Source organism: Neophocaena asiaeorientalis, unplaced genomic scaffold (genome assembly GCF_003031525.2).
Source record: "Neophocaena asiaeorientalis asiaeorientalis breed wild unplaced genomic scaffold, Neophocaena_asiaeorientalis_V1.1 scaffold671, whole genome shotgun sequence".
In the NCBI taxonomy this organism is placed as follows: Eukaryota; Metazoa; Chordata; class Mammalia; order Artiodactyla; family Phocoenidae; genus Neophocaena; species Neophocaena asiaeorientalis.
The window spans coordinates 614,069-630,318 of NW_020175533.1; the positions used below are offsets into that span (position 1 = coordinate 614,069).

Sequence of the window (16,250 nt, forward strand, 5' to 3'; positions counted from 1 at the left end):
AACAACTTTTATGTGCATCTTTTTAATCGATGCTTTAAAAAAACCCGAATAGTTCCAAACTACTTAAAATGCAAATTCTAATTAACTGCAAAATCTCTTCTATGGGTTCAGAGCCTAATGAACCATGAGAGGGAAAAGGGGAGAAATATTCAAACTGTTACTATTTTGAAAACATGTTTCTTCTGGACAGAAGAGACAACTGTAACCTCCCATCTTGTAAAAAAAAAAAAAAAAAGGAAAACCTTTCAAAACTAACACAGTGACTAGGGTCTGGCATTGTATTCTGTTTCAACCAAGCACTCCCTAACCAGTCCTCGAGGGTGGATGATGCCTCAGTGTAGGTGGGTCTGATCACTTTACCCAACCCTTTGATGGTCAGCTGCTCTGCATATTTGCTCTGAGGTACTTGGCTGTTCCCAGTTCCCTGGGTGTAGCCTAGGGGTGGTGGCCTGTAGTCACTCAGCAGCTGATAGTACTGTAAGGATATTACCATGAAGGTAAAAGGTGAGTGGACGTTTCCAACCTTGATGAGTGAGACCATGGGCCTGTGCAGTCAAGTTTAGTTTGGAAAACATGCCTCCCCTCCCCACATCAGTGGTGGATGGCACTTGGTTGCAGCCAGGCGCAGGCCTGTGAGTGTGGTAGTGGTGAAGCTGGGCCTACTGGCAGGTAGTAGTGGTGGCTTAGCAAGCCCAGCATTTTGTGTGCTGGTTTGTATACCTGTGTGCCCACTGAGCTCCTGAACACTTTTTATTATTTCTATTTTATTTTTGTTTTCTCTCTGTTTTTGTTTCTCTGGTTTGTTTCTTGCCTTCCTGTAGGTTACTTAAACATTTCTTAGAATTCCATTTTGATTTATCTGTGGTGTTTTTGAGTGTCTCTCTTTGCATAGCTTTTTTTTTTTTTTTTTGTGGTACGCGGGCCTCTCACTGTTGCGGCCTCTCCCGTTGCGGAGCACAGGCTCCGGACGCGCAGGCCCAGCGTCCATGGCCCACGAACCCAGCCGCTCCGCAGCATGTGGGATCTTCCCGGACCGGGGCACGAACCCACATCCCCTGCATCGGCAGGCGGACTCTCAACCACTGCGCCACCAGGGAAGCCCTGCATAGCTTTTTAAATAGTTGCTCTAAGTATTGTATCTACCTAACTTACTGGTCTTTTGGTGTCATTGTTTTACCAGTTTGAGTAATGTTAGAGAAGTGTTACCTCCCTCTGTGTACTTTACCCTCCCCCATTTATAATTGTCTTAAATATCTTACATTTAGAACCAAATCAGACAGTGTTATAATTTTTTTTGCTTTGATTGTCAAAGATAATTTTGAAAACTCAAGAGAAGAAGAAAATTCCATTGTATTTACCATAATTTCGCTTATTATGTTCTTCTTTGCTGATATTTCAAGTTTCCTTCTTTGTTTCCTTTCTGTTTAGGGAACCTCAGTTAGCCACTCTTTTAACATGGGTCTGGTGACAAATTCTCTTAGTTTTCCTTCACTTGAGATGTCTTGACTTCCCCTTCACTCCTGAAGGATATTTTCACTGGGTGCAGGATTCTGGGTTGAAGGTTCTTTTCTTTCAGCACCTGAAAAACATTATGCCACTTCCCCTTGGCCTTCATGATTTCTAACGAGAAATCTGCTGTTATACAAGTCATTTTTCTACAATAGATAAGGTGTCATTTTTCTCTGGCTTCTTTCAAGTTTTCCTTGTCTTTAGTTTTCAGAAGGTTAATTATAATGTGTTTTTGGCATGGGTTTCTTAGGTTTATCCTGTTTGGAGTTTGTTCAGCTTCTTGAACCTGGAAATATATGTCTCTTGTCAAATTTGGGAAGTTTTCAGTTATTATTTCTCTCAATAATTGTTCAGCCCCATCCTCTTTCTCCTCTTCTGTGACGCTGATGACACAAATGTTAGATCTTTTGTTATGATCCCACAGTCTGAGATGCTGTTCACTTTTTTTTCAAAGGAAAGAAATAGAGAAATAAAAGAACCATAAAAATTACCCAATCTGAACAATAGAGAAAAAAATAGACTTAAAAAAAAAAAAGAACAGAACCTCAGACCGTGGGATCATAACAGTCTGTGCGAGGCAAAGAGAAAACCCAGGGAATTTGCCACCATGCCATTCCTTGGGTCCAGAAGTCTTGTCCTCTCTCCACCTTTTTGAGGTTTCTTATATTTGTTTTATATTTTATGTCCAGGGTTTTCAGTTGTGCTTAGTGGGAGCAATAGGGAAAATTACATTTCCTCCATCTTCTTGGAAGCAGAAGTCACTGGGTCTCTTTGAAGTCTTAATAAACACTTGGTGATCTGACTCAGGCACACCATTTCCCCCCTGCTCACTCCTACCCTTTACACAAATACAAAAGAGTAAAAGCACTAAGTTGGTAAAATATTTTAGATTAATAATATAAATATAATTAATTAATCAAGAGGTGAGTTTATTTAAATAAAAAGTTAAGTAAATAAAATAAAGATATAATTTGATACATATGTTTATCTACCCATGTAGATATTTTTATAGACATAGGATCATGAAAGTTAACATATTCAAAAATATATATGTTTAGACTGATGCTGTGAATCGGAAAATGTTGGGTATCTTCTAGAGGCGCTGAATTTCAGACCTTGGGGATAGAAGATGATAGTTACCCTGGACACAGAACCCTGTGCAAAGTCGAGGATGATATGTTCCCAGTTCTGCACACAAGCAGTGGATCAGGACCCTTTGGCTTGTGGCTTCCTAATACACATATTCTCATCTAGCTGTCCCCAGGACAGATAGAGCAGGATAGTCAACAGACAGACAGACAGATACACATACACACTGTGAGACACTGAACTAGGCTGATAGAAAAGTGACTGAAATGACTTGAATATAGGAAAGAGAGTTTATGAATAATTAATTAGAAGACCTGTTGCTCATCCTCTATGTATCAGATACTCTAGAAACATTACTCATTTAATTTCTAAAAGTTGGTATTACTACTCAATTTTAACCAATAAGTAAATAACTGAGGCCAGGAGAGGTTAAATAACTTGCCTAACCTCACATCTATTAATTGCAGAGCCAAAATTCAAACCCCAGTTTGTCATATTTGGACATCGTCTGCTTTGCTGCCTATTTCTCATAGAGGAAGGTGGGGTCTGGGGAAAGCAGCATCAGGAGATAAGGTATTAGAGACCTCAGTAAACTCCGTGAGGTGGTCACAGAGGATTGATAGATGTGGTTGGACTTCACTGCCTTCCTCAATCCCTTCTATTCTCACAGTCGTGATGTGCATTGTCCCAGAGTCTGCAGACTTCTTTTCCCAAGATGAACTTTCATTTCAAGGGAAAGTCTGTGCTGGGTTCTACTCTCCTCCCAGTACTGAAGGGAGTTGGCCAGGTCTCCTCTTCTGAGTGTACATGACTAAGAGAGATGGGAGGGGGCCCACAGCACAGAGACCCATTGCCAAGAACATCTCAGGGTGGAAAGACCTCTGGAACATTTTTTCCATCCTGCATCAGACAGGGTAAAATTGATTAGCATTTAATTGGTTTCAGCTGTTCTTAACATGTTGCGTAGAAAACTTCGATGTATTTTGCTAAATTCAATATTCCTTATGGTTAACAGATTGAAAGCCAAAAACACCCTTGAAGAAACACCAGAAATCAGTGCTTTGGATCACACTGAGTTCTTTGCTATGGTTCACCCATTAGGAATGCTCTGGGAATGCTAAATACTTGGGATTGGGTATAAAAAAAGAAACAAATCTGTGTCTGGTAAGACTCTTGGGTAGATAGCTTCCTAGAAATCAAGATATCTAAATTGCAGTTCCAGCTTTCCGTGTGCAGCCAGGTGATTCTGGTGAACCTCTTCACCTCTCTGGACTGCACTCAGGCTCCTAATCTAGAAAGTGAGGAGACTGAGCACAATGATCTCAAGAGTTGCTTCTGTCTCTCAGATTCTGTCATTTATTTTCATTATTCTGATGCTTTGGTACAATTCTGGAAAAACAATGCTACAATCCTCTCTAATTAAGAAGTGCACAGAACAGCTATGGCAGATTATGTCTTGGAACCCACTGAAGGGAGAGGTTTCACAGGACATAAAGTGGTTAAGGGTAATCAATAGGCATTTTAGTCTCCAGAGGCCAGCAGACAAACGAGGAGCTGGGAAAATCTCTTGACACTGTGTGCTCTTGAGGAAGGACACTCCAGTCCTCACCCTTCATGTCTCCATCTATGAAACACAAATAAGGACGCCTACCTGTTAATGCAAAAATCTTTAAGAGGTTTGGTCAAAATGTGGGATGTAGGGGCTTCCCTGGTGGCGTGGTGGTTGAGAGTCCGCCTGCCGATGCAGGGAACATGGGTTCGTGCCCCGGTCTGGGACGATCCCACATGCCGCGGAACGGCTGGGCCCATGAGCCATGGCTGCTGGGCCTGCGCGTCCGGAGCCTGTGCTCCGCAACTGGAGAGGCCACAACAGTGAGAGGCCCACGTACCGCAAAATAAATAAATTAATTAAAAATGTGGGATGTAAATAGTACCGGATGCTGAGGGCCACAGAGGGGGTACAGCTACAGTAACTGCTCTTTCTCAGTCCTCCCTCCATTCTTTCCTGCATTCCCTTAAACTGCTCATTCTCCAACTTTCTCTTTGCCTTTTTTTCCTCTCTGTCATTGCTTCTCTCTTGCTGAAGCACCCTCACTGGGTCTTCTTTTTGCGAATGCTCATGGAAGACTGAGGTGGCAGCTAGAACGGTGAAAGGCCCAGAGAAATTCCATCCTGTAACCCAAGCTGCTCAGGAGGACCTCAGAGGGAGCCTTCTGAGCGCTGCTTGCCACCCATTTGGCTTCATAGGGTCCCCAAGGGTTGTTGCTCCCTTACCACCAAACCTCAGGTTAGCATTCTACTGACTCACAGGCCTAACCCCAAGGCCTGGAGAACTCCAGAGCCATCTCCAGCAGTCCCAGGGGCTTCACCACTTATCTCCAGGGCTTTAGGGCTGAATGAGCTTGAGCAGGGAGAGATACAAGATACCTCCACTGAATGCTTCCCTCATTCTCTAAAACTAAGAACTCCTCTCCATGAATGAGTTAATGCTTGAAAGAGCTCAGACTGCTGGACCCACACTTGGTGCTGCTGCATGCCTGGTCCAGGGCCCTTTAGGGTCATAGGCTTTCACAATGGGGCAAGGCCAAACCTGGCTGTAAAATTCTAGAGCCTTGTCATGAATATAACATTGAAGAGCTGTTGGCTTCGGCTCAGATGGTTCTCCAGGATTTAATGCCCCCTATAGATGGCGTGGATTTGTGTTAGTAAAACACAGAGCTATGATATTGAAGGCAAAACTAGATATTGCTTGTAAGCCTACTTCATGAGGGTTATTGTATCAATGCAGGACCCTCTTTCCCAGGGCTAAACCATGCACTGGGAATCTGAAGTATGGGAGAGAGTTCAGTCTTGGTCACTGACTTGCCCACTTGATTGGAAAGTGGATGAATAGTGGAAATAGTGTCAGATGGAAATATCTATTTCCTCTGGAAATATCATGTGGTCACCTAGGAGGAGAGTGAAGGCTTGTAGGCAGCAAGGTCTTCCCAGCCCCGTCTGGTATCTCTTTACCACAGTCTGGGTAGGACTGGCCCGTATGGGTTCTTCTTCACAAACAGTGGAACATTCTCTCTCTCTGAATACCCTGGGAGAGCAGAACAAAACTGAGCCTGTTAAGTGAGCTCAAGGGTGCAGCAAGTCCAGAGTGCTACACTCTGTTGTGTGCTAACTACTCCCTCAGAACCTGGCTCTCTCATGAGTTTATTTGGAACCCTTTACTGAATCTTTCCCTGGTAACGTGGGAATTACACACTATTTCCAGTATCATTTCTCTTAAGAGTTTACCATTGTTGGAAATGTGAGGAGTCCATGGAGTAGATATGAGAAAAAGAAGTTGAAAGTGCTCTGTAAACTCTAGAGTGCTGGTGTTGTTTATTCTTATTGGTATATAACACCCCTTGAAACCTTCCCCAGTGGTTCCTATTTTCTACGTACTGAGTCAGGGAATGGGGCCCTGTCATCTGGTGACTTGTATGCTCATATTCCTCAGGGAGAAGTCCAATCCCATCCTTGTAGCCTGGCCAGCTTGGCAATAAGCCCAGACTCATCTTATTACATCCTGATTCTGCTCTTTCTCCCCAGAGTCGTAGCACATTGACCCTAGGCATTTTTGTTAATTTCCCAACTCTAATTCACCTTGAGTTACAAATGGATGATGGAAGATCACATGGTTTCCTTCATTTCGATTATAAAAAGAGAACATGAAGGAGCTTTTATTCTTGCACTCACTCTGTGCTCCCCACACGTTCCTCTGGCCCAGTTGTGTGGGTGGAGGGTATGGTTGAAATCATGCCCCACATGCCCCCAGGCTCTCAGCATAGGCTCTGTTTCTTCTCTGGGTTCCTCTCCCAACCCTTCTGAAGGCTTGTCTTTCTTTCTCTGGCATCCTTTTAGTCTGAACTCACATAAACTATTAATGAGCCAGGCAGCGTTATCCGATTTTTACAACTTGAAGGATAGAGGTTTATAAGAAAACAAGCCATGATTATGGAAGGTGCCATGAACATCACGTTCTACACTGATGCTATTGAACTGGCCTTTATTAAAAACCAATTATAATTCTTCTGGGGTCAGGACTGCTAAAAATATTAGGAATTAACTTGGAAATTCTATGCTTTCATTATCCCCACTTTCCCTAGTTATTTGTTTTCAGTGAGAAAATCTGACATATCTTAAGATACGTTGCTTTTGCCATAGGCCATAAACTTAATTTTCAGCTGCTGCACCTTGGAAACCCAAGATATTCAGAATATTATTTATATTCAGAAAAAAAGATTTTATTTTAATCTATCAAGGTTACTTTATAGTAATTAGGTCAGCTTGAATAAACCTACATTTTCTTCCTCTTTTTTTTTTATTGATGATGAAATTATGAGAACTATAGTATTCCATGATTATGTATTTAGATATTGTACTATCAAAAAGCACCAATAAAGGAGAAATAATCAAATGAAACAGATAAATAGAAAATTCTATCCCCCTTCCTCCCTCCCCTACTTTTTTTGCTATTTGTAATAGTCCTCCTAACTAGAAGTAGAATTTAAACTCCCTGGACATTAGTGAAACTGTTTATGTTCAAACTCCTCCCTAGATGAAGATTTTGTGTTCTGAGTCATTGTGTTCTTAGGCTTTGGTCCAAAGTGACTTCATTTTCTGCCTGCTGGGATTTGAGTGACTGCTAATGTAAGGGCGGCAGATTCGTGAGCCAAAGATGCCTTTTTTCTGACTCATGTTAAATAGGACTGAACTATGTGTTAAGATGCTCATCAAGCGTCTCCAAAATTTCAATCACATTTTGCAGATTTCTATTTGGCTCAACCACGGAGTTAATTAAAATGTACATTACAGATCTGGTACACTTAACAATGAATTGGCATTGGGAAGGCATAGGAACAGCTACAAAAACCCTAAAAACAACAATTCTCAGAGAACAGTTCCCAACCTCATATTAAACACATCAAAATTAATTTCAGCTGCTTCAAAAATCTGGCCTGTGAGTTAGTTCAGGACTTGTTTTTGATTTTTTAAATTGGTTTGAATAGAATGGCAAAAACAAATCTAGGGTTTCAAGATGGAAATGAAGAGTTTACTAACCATGAGCCTGTCCATTAAGAATGATGCACCATCTTACTACTAACATCAAGCCTTCCGGTAATTGATACCACTGTGACCCAGAAGGTCAACATTCCTGGGAGAGCCTGAGCTTGAAGAAAATTGGCACTTGAAAGTTCTCTCTCAAGTCATTTACTCCAGCCTTCAGGAAGGAAAAAAGATAATCCAAGATGTGCAAAATAAAAAAAACTTTGTAGAAGGTTATTTGTTGCAACAGTATGTATCATTGTGAGAAATTGGAAACAGTCAAATAGCCAAAAAGAGAATCCTCCTTTAAACAAATTAAGATATGGTCACACAGTGGAATATTATACAATTATAAAATAATGTTATGTTGTAGTAATATTGAATTTCATAAGAAAATTTTATGATATATTAAACTAATTATTATATGTATTGAGAAAAAAAGCAGGTTAAAAAATAAGACTCCAAAAGTTAATCATGGCCATCTCTAAGGCAATGCCAGAAAAACCTGAATTTTTTTCCCTCTGCCTCTTTCTAAAATCAAAGAAAAGAGAAATAAATGCCTCAAAAAGACATTTCATTTGCAAAATCTGCTGCGAAATGGTGCATATGTTAATCTCTTATTTTTAAATTAGAACTCTCAAATTACTTGGCTTTTTAGAGTGAATCTACTTCTTATATTTCTCATCAATAAAAAATAATACCTGTCAGTTCCTGTCATATTTGGAAGTTTTCTGCTCTTTACTTATACGATGCTTTGGGGAAATTAAATTTCAGTGTGCCAAAGTCAACAGAAATGGTCTTAATTTTATTTCTGTGAAGCCTCTTTAAAAGTTGTTAGGTGGCTTTAATAGGCCATTAAATTGGTCAAGAGGCCTGAAATAAAACAGTCCTTTATTACTGCAAAAACCTCCATAGACAAACACCACCCTCAAAACAATATGCAAACCCTAGAAACTGAAAAGAAGGCATACATGCTAAGCCAGGGTGCTCCTGCATGCAGAGCACGGATCAAGCTGCCTGACTGTAGATGGAGAATTGAGGCCTTGACCAGTAAGACTGTGCACTGGGGAAAGATCAGGCCTTAGGTCAATGCACTCTTTTGTGGAAGGATCCCTGTCTGTGGCAATTTCACAGCACAAATGAGAATGACTCATGTGTAGATGGGAAATTCCATTAAACCCTATCCAAGATGGTCAGGAAACTAAAGTGTTATTGTATTAGCTACTCCCGAATTGAGACACATGTATTTAAAAACTGCAAAATCTCAATCTCATTTCTCTTTCTATCTGTCTCTCTCTCTCACACACACATATACATCCCCCAGTGGAAAGAGAGAGAGATTTTAGGAGCATGACTTATAGCAATAGTTGGAATTCTCAGTGTTCCTTCCTGTTATATCTTTCTTCTTATGACCTGGCCCTCTTCCTTTTCTCCCTGGCACTCTTATTTCTACATATTTCATCTACCTCCTGCACTAACCCAATTGCATAAAGGATAACGGGGAAGCCTTTCTTATGCTTCCAGGCTTAGGTTGCCTGGGTTGCATGCTCTAGGGAAGAAGATAGCAGAAAATCCAGCAACAGATATGTGGCTGGTTGGCTTAGAGGGTGAGATGCAGGAGACGGCAGTTGCTTGGTACCATGGGGATAATGAGAACCAGGTCAAAGAGGGGGACAGTAAAGTGAGGAAGAGTAGAGAGAGACCAGAGGGAAAGGGTTAATGGTGTGTACACTATCAGGGCACCAAGCATGGCAAAAGCAGGGAGGAAAGTGAGGTAGAAGTGGTCTGGGGTGGAGAACTGCTGAAGAAGAGATGGGCAGGAAGCCTGGTTGGCAAAGCAAAAGTTCTTTCAATGGAGGTCTGTGGATTATAAATAGCTTTAGTTTTGTGTGTCTGAAAATATCTTTATTTTTCTTCATCACTCAAATTGTGGTTTGGCTGAATATAATAGTCTAAGTTGAAAGTTTTGTTCATTCAGCATTTTGAAGACTGCTTTCTCTATTGTTTTGTAGTATTTAATGTTGCTGCTGAGAAGTTTGATAATCTGTGGGTTTTTTTTTTTTATAATAATCTGTGGCGTTTTGGGGCACATTTAAGATTTCCTTTTATTCTTTATGTTCTAAGTCTCGTGACAACATTCCTAGGTGGGGATTTATTTTTATTTATCCTTTCGTTACTAAGAGTGAACTTTCAATCTGAAGATTTATGTCTTTCTTTTGCTCTGGAGAATTCTCAGCCATTACTTTTATGTGAAGCAACTTACGCTGTCGTTCTTTTCATTCTCTTTTTCTGAGACTCATAGTATATGCCTGTAACCACTCTTTTGTATATTTAAACTCTTTGTCTCTCCGTGTTAAATTTAGGGTGAATTCCTCAATGTGAGCTTTCCAGTAACCAGTACTTTCTTCACTGAGTCTAGAGTTCATTCTATTAAGTAATTTAAAAATTTCGAGGGGCTACTTGAAGAGTAGTTCTATTTGGTCATTTTGCATATCCAACTGTTTTTGATTCATTTATGCCTGTTTTTGTTCCATAATAGCTGCTTCTTTTTATAACTGTTATTCTCTTATTTATCTCTTTGAGCTTCCTTGTTTTAACCATTTTGTTATACTCATTATATATTCATTACAATTAATTTCCTTCTGGAGTGAATTCATGTTCTGATTTCATATTTTATTGACTTTATTTTTTTAGGATTAGATTTCATGGCTATTGGAATTTTGATTTGCAAGCTAATTTTGGGTTGAAATGTTTTTATTATTGTTTGTTTTCAGTCTCTTTTTTTTTCTCTCCTCCTTTCCTGTGTCTACTTCTCCAAATTCATTGGTTTTGTGATTGTCTCTTCACTTGGCCCCCTGGAATTCTGTTTCAGAACCAGATTCTATAAAGGCCGTTCAGGGCTCTTGGCCATGGTGATGTCAGAGATACCTCAGGTCCAGTCACCAGGCCAACATGTGGCTTGGTTCTTTTCCTGCTTTCAAGGTTGGATCTGTGTCCTCTCACCTTCCTAGCTACCTAGACTCTCCTAACTCATAGCTCAGGCAGTTTCTGGCTAAGGTGATGATCCTAATTGAGGTCCCTTGTCCCAAGTGGAGTAGACTTCCAGTCACACAGCCTTCACCACCTAATTCTGGACTTGGAGACTGGCAGGTCCATGGCTTTAGCCTTACTCACTCTTTGGTATTGTTGTTTTTTTTCTCATCCTTGGAGACAGCAATCCTTTTTTTCCCCCCTTGAACTCTGCAATGTTATTTTTATTTTCTTTTTCATAGTTTATCTTTACCATGTATTTGAGGGAAGAATAGCAATGCCAAAGTGTGAACTCCCTGTCCCATCTTATTAGAAGTCCAGCAATTGTTTTTAAAAATCTCCCATGCTAAGCTTTCAATTTTCTGTGACAAAGTGACCATTAAATAAAACATAGGCCATGGGTTGTAATGTTTAAGGTATGAATGGGAATTTTTGTAATTAGCAAAGTTAGAATGACTTGCTGATTCTAAAAATAGAGTAAGATTTTCTTTGTCAAGGGTTAAACTATTCTTACAGAATCTAGAGCTCAGTACCTGAATTGATTTGAAAATTCTGTGGTCCCTCAGGACCTAAAATCCAGAAAAAGCTAAGCATATTCTCTTAAGATCTTTTTTTTTTTTTTTTAATTTATTTTCTTTACTTCTATTTATTTATTTTTTTGCGGTACGCGGGCCTCTCACTGTTGTGGCCTCTCCCGTTGCGGAGCACAGGCTCCGGACGCACAGGCTCAGCGGCCATGGCTTACGGGACCAGCCGCTCCGCGGCATGTGGGATCTTCCCGAACCGGGCCACGAACTCGTGTCCCCTGCATCGACAGGCGGACTCTTAACCACTAGTGCCACCAGGGAAGCCCTTCTCTTAAGATCTTGAGGAAGATATATAATCATGGGATTTTAGAGTTCAAAGGAACATCAAAGATCACATATTGTGGACCTCTCACTTCTGGACCTGGAAAAGGAGACGCATAGAGAAAGTTTTTGCTCGAGGTTACACGGTATTCTGGTAGCAAATCTAGAGCCTGAGTAATTGGGTTCTGCTAGGTTTGTATTTCTCCAACAAAGTTGTCTGTAGCATATATCAGAAGTGATAGAACTAGGATACTTGATAAATGAGTTCTACTGCGATGCTTAATTATTTACAAAGTAGAGGCATTTCACAGAACAAATCACATCCAGGTTATAAGGTCTCAATTTCAATCTACTGTGCTTTTTTCAAATACAAATATGTGCATACCAGCATTTCTTGCTTCAGACAGAAAGCAGTTAGCCAGGATGCTCCTTATTCTATCGCTCACATGGTCATATTGTATCCAATTTAGATAAATACAGGAGAATAAAAACTAAGAATAGAAATGAAAATAGAAGTATTGTGGGGACTTCCCTGGTGGCGCAGTGGTTAAGAATCTGCCTGCCAATGCAGGGGACACGGGTTCGAGCCCTGGTCCAGGAAGATCCCACATGCCACGGAGCGACTAAGCCTGTGCGCCACAACTACTGAGCCTATGCTCTACAGCCTGCGAGCCACAACTACTGAGACCGTGTGCCACAACTACTGAAGCCCGTGCGCCTAGAGCCCGTGCTCCACAACAACTGAAGCCACCGCAGTGAGAAGCCCGCGTACTGCAAGGAAGAGTAGCCCCCGCTCACCGCAACTAGAGAAAGCCCGCGCACAGCAACAAAGACCCAACACAAAAATAAATAATAAAATAAATTTATATAAAAAAAAGAAGTAGCGTGTATTTCAAGGTCCACAGTTACAAGCATCAGAACGTGACTCTAGCTGATTAAACAGAAAAATAACTTATTACTAGGGTTTTGTGTAGCTCACAAAATCGTTGGGAAGGCTAGAATCAGGCCTGAGAATAAGCTTCCAGAAACAGGGCCCCAAACGTTAGAAGTAGCCTGCTGAGAAAACCACTACTGTTTCAAGCACTGAGCAATGGATGCTACAGTGAACTAGTTGCTTAGAGGAACTTGGCTTTACTGAAACTACAACTGCCACTAGCATCAGTGCTATTTCTGTGTAGAATACACCATGCTTTAAATGACACCTGCTGGAATTGTGCAGTGTGTTGGTGTAGGGCGCGGCTGGATAGCCATTGCGCATGCGCTAGGCATGCCGCTAGGGCACATGCACCTAATATGCTAATCAGGTTTTGAAGCAGTGGCCTATCCAAAGTCCGGCTTGCGAAATGCGATAACCATACGGACGAATCAGGGACTTACACGAGTCCTTAAGCCCTTATATAAGCAGACAGGCTCGAGCGTACGGGGTCTTCCATCCATCCGCCGGAAACCAAGCTGTACTCCAATAAAGTGTGATGCGAGAAGAATCTAGCGTGTGGTGATTCGTCATTCTGCTGGTCAGAAGCGGCTCGCCGCATGTTGGTACTCCTCCAGTCATGGGAGATCAGTTGTAACCCTACCAATTCTGAAAGCCGGTCACCTCTCCTGCCATCCTGAGTAGCAAACTATGCAAAGCTTCTTTCTTCAAGCAGGGATCTGCTGTGCTTTGTTATGTCTAATTGATGTACTACAGCTCACACCTCAAGCTAGCTGCAAATGAGGGGCTGGGGAAGCTAGTTTTCTGTTTTCTATCTTGTAGAGCCAGGGATCTGAACATGGAAGCTTCCCCAAATATCTCAACAATGATCAGGTACCAAGCAACTAGAAAGTTTGCCAATGTTTTCTACATTTAATAAATTAAAATTGGTAAACAAACAAAGAAGCGGAAGTGTTCATCGGGGTGCATGGGGACAATCCATTGTGCTAGATATTCTCCATTTACTCCTCTAAATCCATTTTCCATCCTTCTCCACCCTGCACTGTGCCACGAGAGGCTGACTTATGTGTACTTCATCAACCAGCTTCCTTGCCTTCTGCCTCCAGTTAGGTTTGGCCAGTGGGAGGGGCTGGCAGAAGATGGGAAGGTGGCAGAAGGGCAAGGTTTGGGCGTTTATTACCCCAGTTCCCTTCTGGCTGAGTTGCAGGTTGTTTCTATCCTGAAGGCCCCTGTTGGGTGATCTTCTCCTACAGCTGGAGTTCTGGCCATCACTCCTTTCTCCTGCCCCTCCAGGTTCAGTGGTTCCCACCATTGCTAGCTGGGGCACTTACCCACCCCTTGTGACTTCCCTATCCTCTCCACACCTTGTAAATAGCTTCTTTAAACTCTCCCCAATTATCCTATTTGCATGTTTTATCAGTTCCCTGCCATGATCCCAAATAACAAATATATCCATCCCCACTGTGGCACATGCCTGACCTTATTTTCTCATCTCACCAGTAAAATTCCAGAATATATTTCCTTTTGTTTTCTTCTCAAACCCAAATCACTGATTAATTGAATTAGATGAAGACAATATTTAAAACAGGACAGTAGGAGAAACATATCATTAAGGTTTCAAAATTTATTTTCTATAGCGATAGCCAAGTTCTTTTCATTCCTGGCCATGCATCATAAAAACACGTAAAAATTCATGAACTTGGGGCTCCATTTCAGACCAGAAGGAGGGAGACCAAGTCATATATATCTTTTTAAGAAGTATATCAGCTGATTCTGAGACAAATCACAGATAGATGCTAGGAAAGAAGGATTCACTGAAACAACACAAAGTGATAAAAACTGCTCCCACCTTTCTACATATCCCAATGGACATATTTCCTCCTTTGAGAGTATCACAACTCTGAGAAAGCTAAAATTAGTACCCTGAGTGGATTTTTTTAACAGAGAGAAAAATTGTACCTGTCTGAATTCTCATAAAACTCTATAAAGGGCTTCCTTGCTTAAATAGCTGTTTCCCCAGTTGTTTCTGATTGATGGATAACTTATTCTCACATTCTTACAGGTGGCTTAGCTATTTCTGTCACCTGTAACATAAAATCCTCTGCACATAAAACCTTTAGTAATATGATACAGTAATGAATCCACTGAAATTTCCACTGTACTCTGCTTAAAAAAAAAGAACACCCCAAGAAAACAAGGTCATATAAAAGTAACAAGAGAGTCAACTAGCAGTAGAGGTACAACCACTACCTTACATCTACTCTTAGAATCATGTATGGGATCACTGATCTCGGAATGACGGATGCAGGGCCTGCATTCTCTTCAGTCTTTAAAATCTGTTTTATTATGTTCAATATTTACTAAATGTCTTTTATATGCTCAGTTCTCCTCCAAGTTTTACAAGGAATGAAAAAGTATGATCTGTGGTGTGTGCCCTTAAGGAGCTTAGAATATAATGGGAACAACAGTGAAAATTATTGAAATATTAAATGCTAAATTGTATGGCATTCAATGAAGAGAAGTTCAGAGAAACCTGTTATGTTCCCGTATGATACATACTTCAGTGTTTCAAACTGGTCAACAAGCTTAGACCAGTCAATCTCAGTGGATGACCCAAGTGGCAACTGTGGCCACATCTCTCTTCCCAAGGCTTCTCCTAATATGGCTTGAAATTATGTTATATTTTTAGCATCTACACCGTAGAACTGCTTCTACAATGATGATTCTAACACTAGGTTTCTTATATCCTGCACTTATGCAATTCATGTTCTGAACCTTTAAATAAAAGTTTATACTCTTCCCTAGTCCATTATTCTGGTTGTGTGAGGCCAATTGTTCCAATTCATTAAGATAATTTCAACCCTATTTCGATCAATTTATTTGCTTCCCCTCCTAACCCTGGTCCACTGAAACTTCAACTTGGATATACCTTAATTATAAGAAACTTCATTGCACTGTGAAGTTTGTGAAACCTTGTTGTTTTTATCTCGTTTTATCATCAATGTCTCAGGGAAGTGCTCATTCTCTTTCTCACAGGGGCCCTGAAGCTCAGAGCAGCAAGGTGACTTACTAGCAAGCGCAGAGGATACATGTCTTCAGAGTAGTGCCTTGGTGCCTTTTTTCTTTAAAATATTATATATTTTTAAAATTATCTAATTTTTTAATTTAAAATTTTAAATGTATTTTTAATTTTACGGTACCATGCTAAATCACATTAACGTTGCACAAAACCAAACACCATAGATTAAGTGAACATCCCCTTTGGCCCGTCTTCCTCTAACCCCATGTTCCTCTCCAGAGGCATTCACCCAATGTGGCTTGGAATGTATTCTTCAAGACTTTTCCCATGCACTTCTTTACTCCTAGAAATAGTTCATTTTGTGGGATATCATACTGTACTTGTTTTTCTGAAATTTGCCATTTCATTTCATAATATATTTTAGAGTCCTCTCCATTTCAGCATTTACATATACTAGTCATTTTTTTATCTGATGCAGTGTTCCATTGTCGGGATGTGTATTACTTATTTAACTTTCCTCTTGTTGATAGACATTAAACTTGCCTTTCCGTTTTGCTATTAAAAAAATACTGTAACAAATACCTTGTACCTGATTCTTTGGGTACACTTGTGGGAATTTCTCTAGGCTATGTACCTGGAAATGGAATTGAAAAGGTATATGCTTTTCAAATGTTGATAACAAATGCGAAAATTGTCCTGCAAGAAGGCCTTCCAATGTATCTTCCTGCCAATGTGTACAAGG

The 16,250-nt window shown here is 40.7% G+C and overlaps 1 pseudogene; it reads right to left on the reverse strand.

The window, feature by feature from the left end:
* Positions 1 to 263: 263 nt before the first annotated feature.
* On the reverse strand, positions 264 to 493 carry LOC112415990 (cyclin-dependent kinase 2-associated protein 1 pseudogene; annotated as a pseudogene).
* Positions 494 to 16,250: the final 15,757 nt, after the last annotated feature.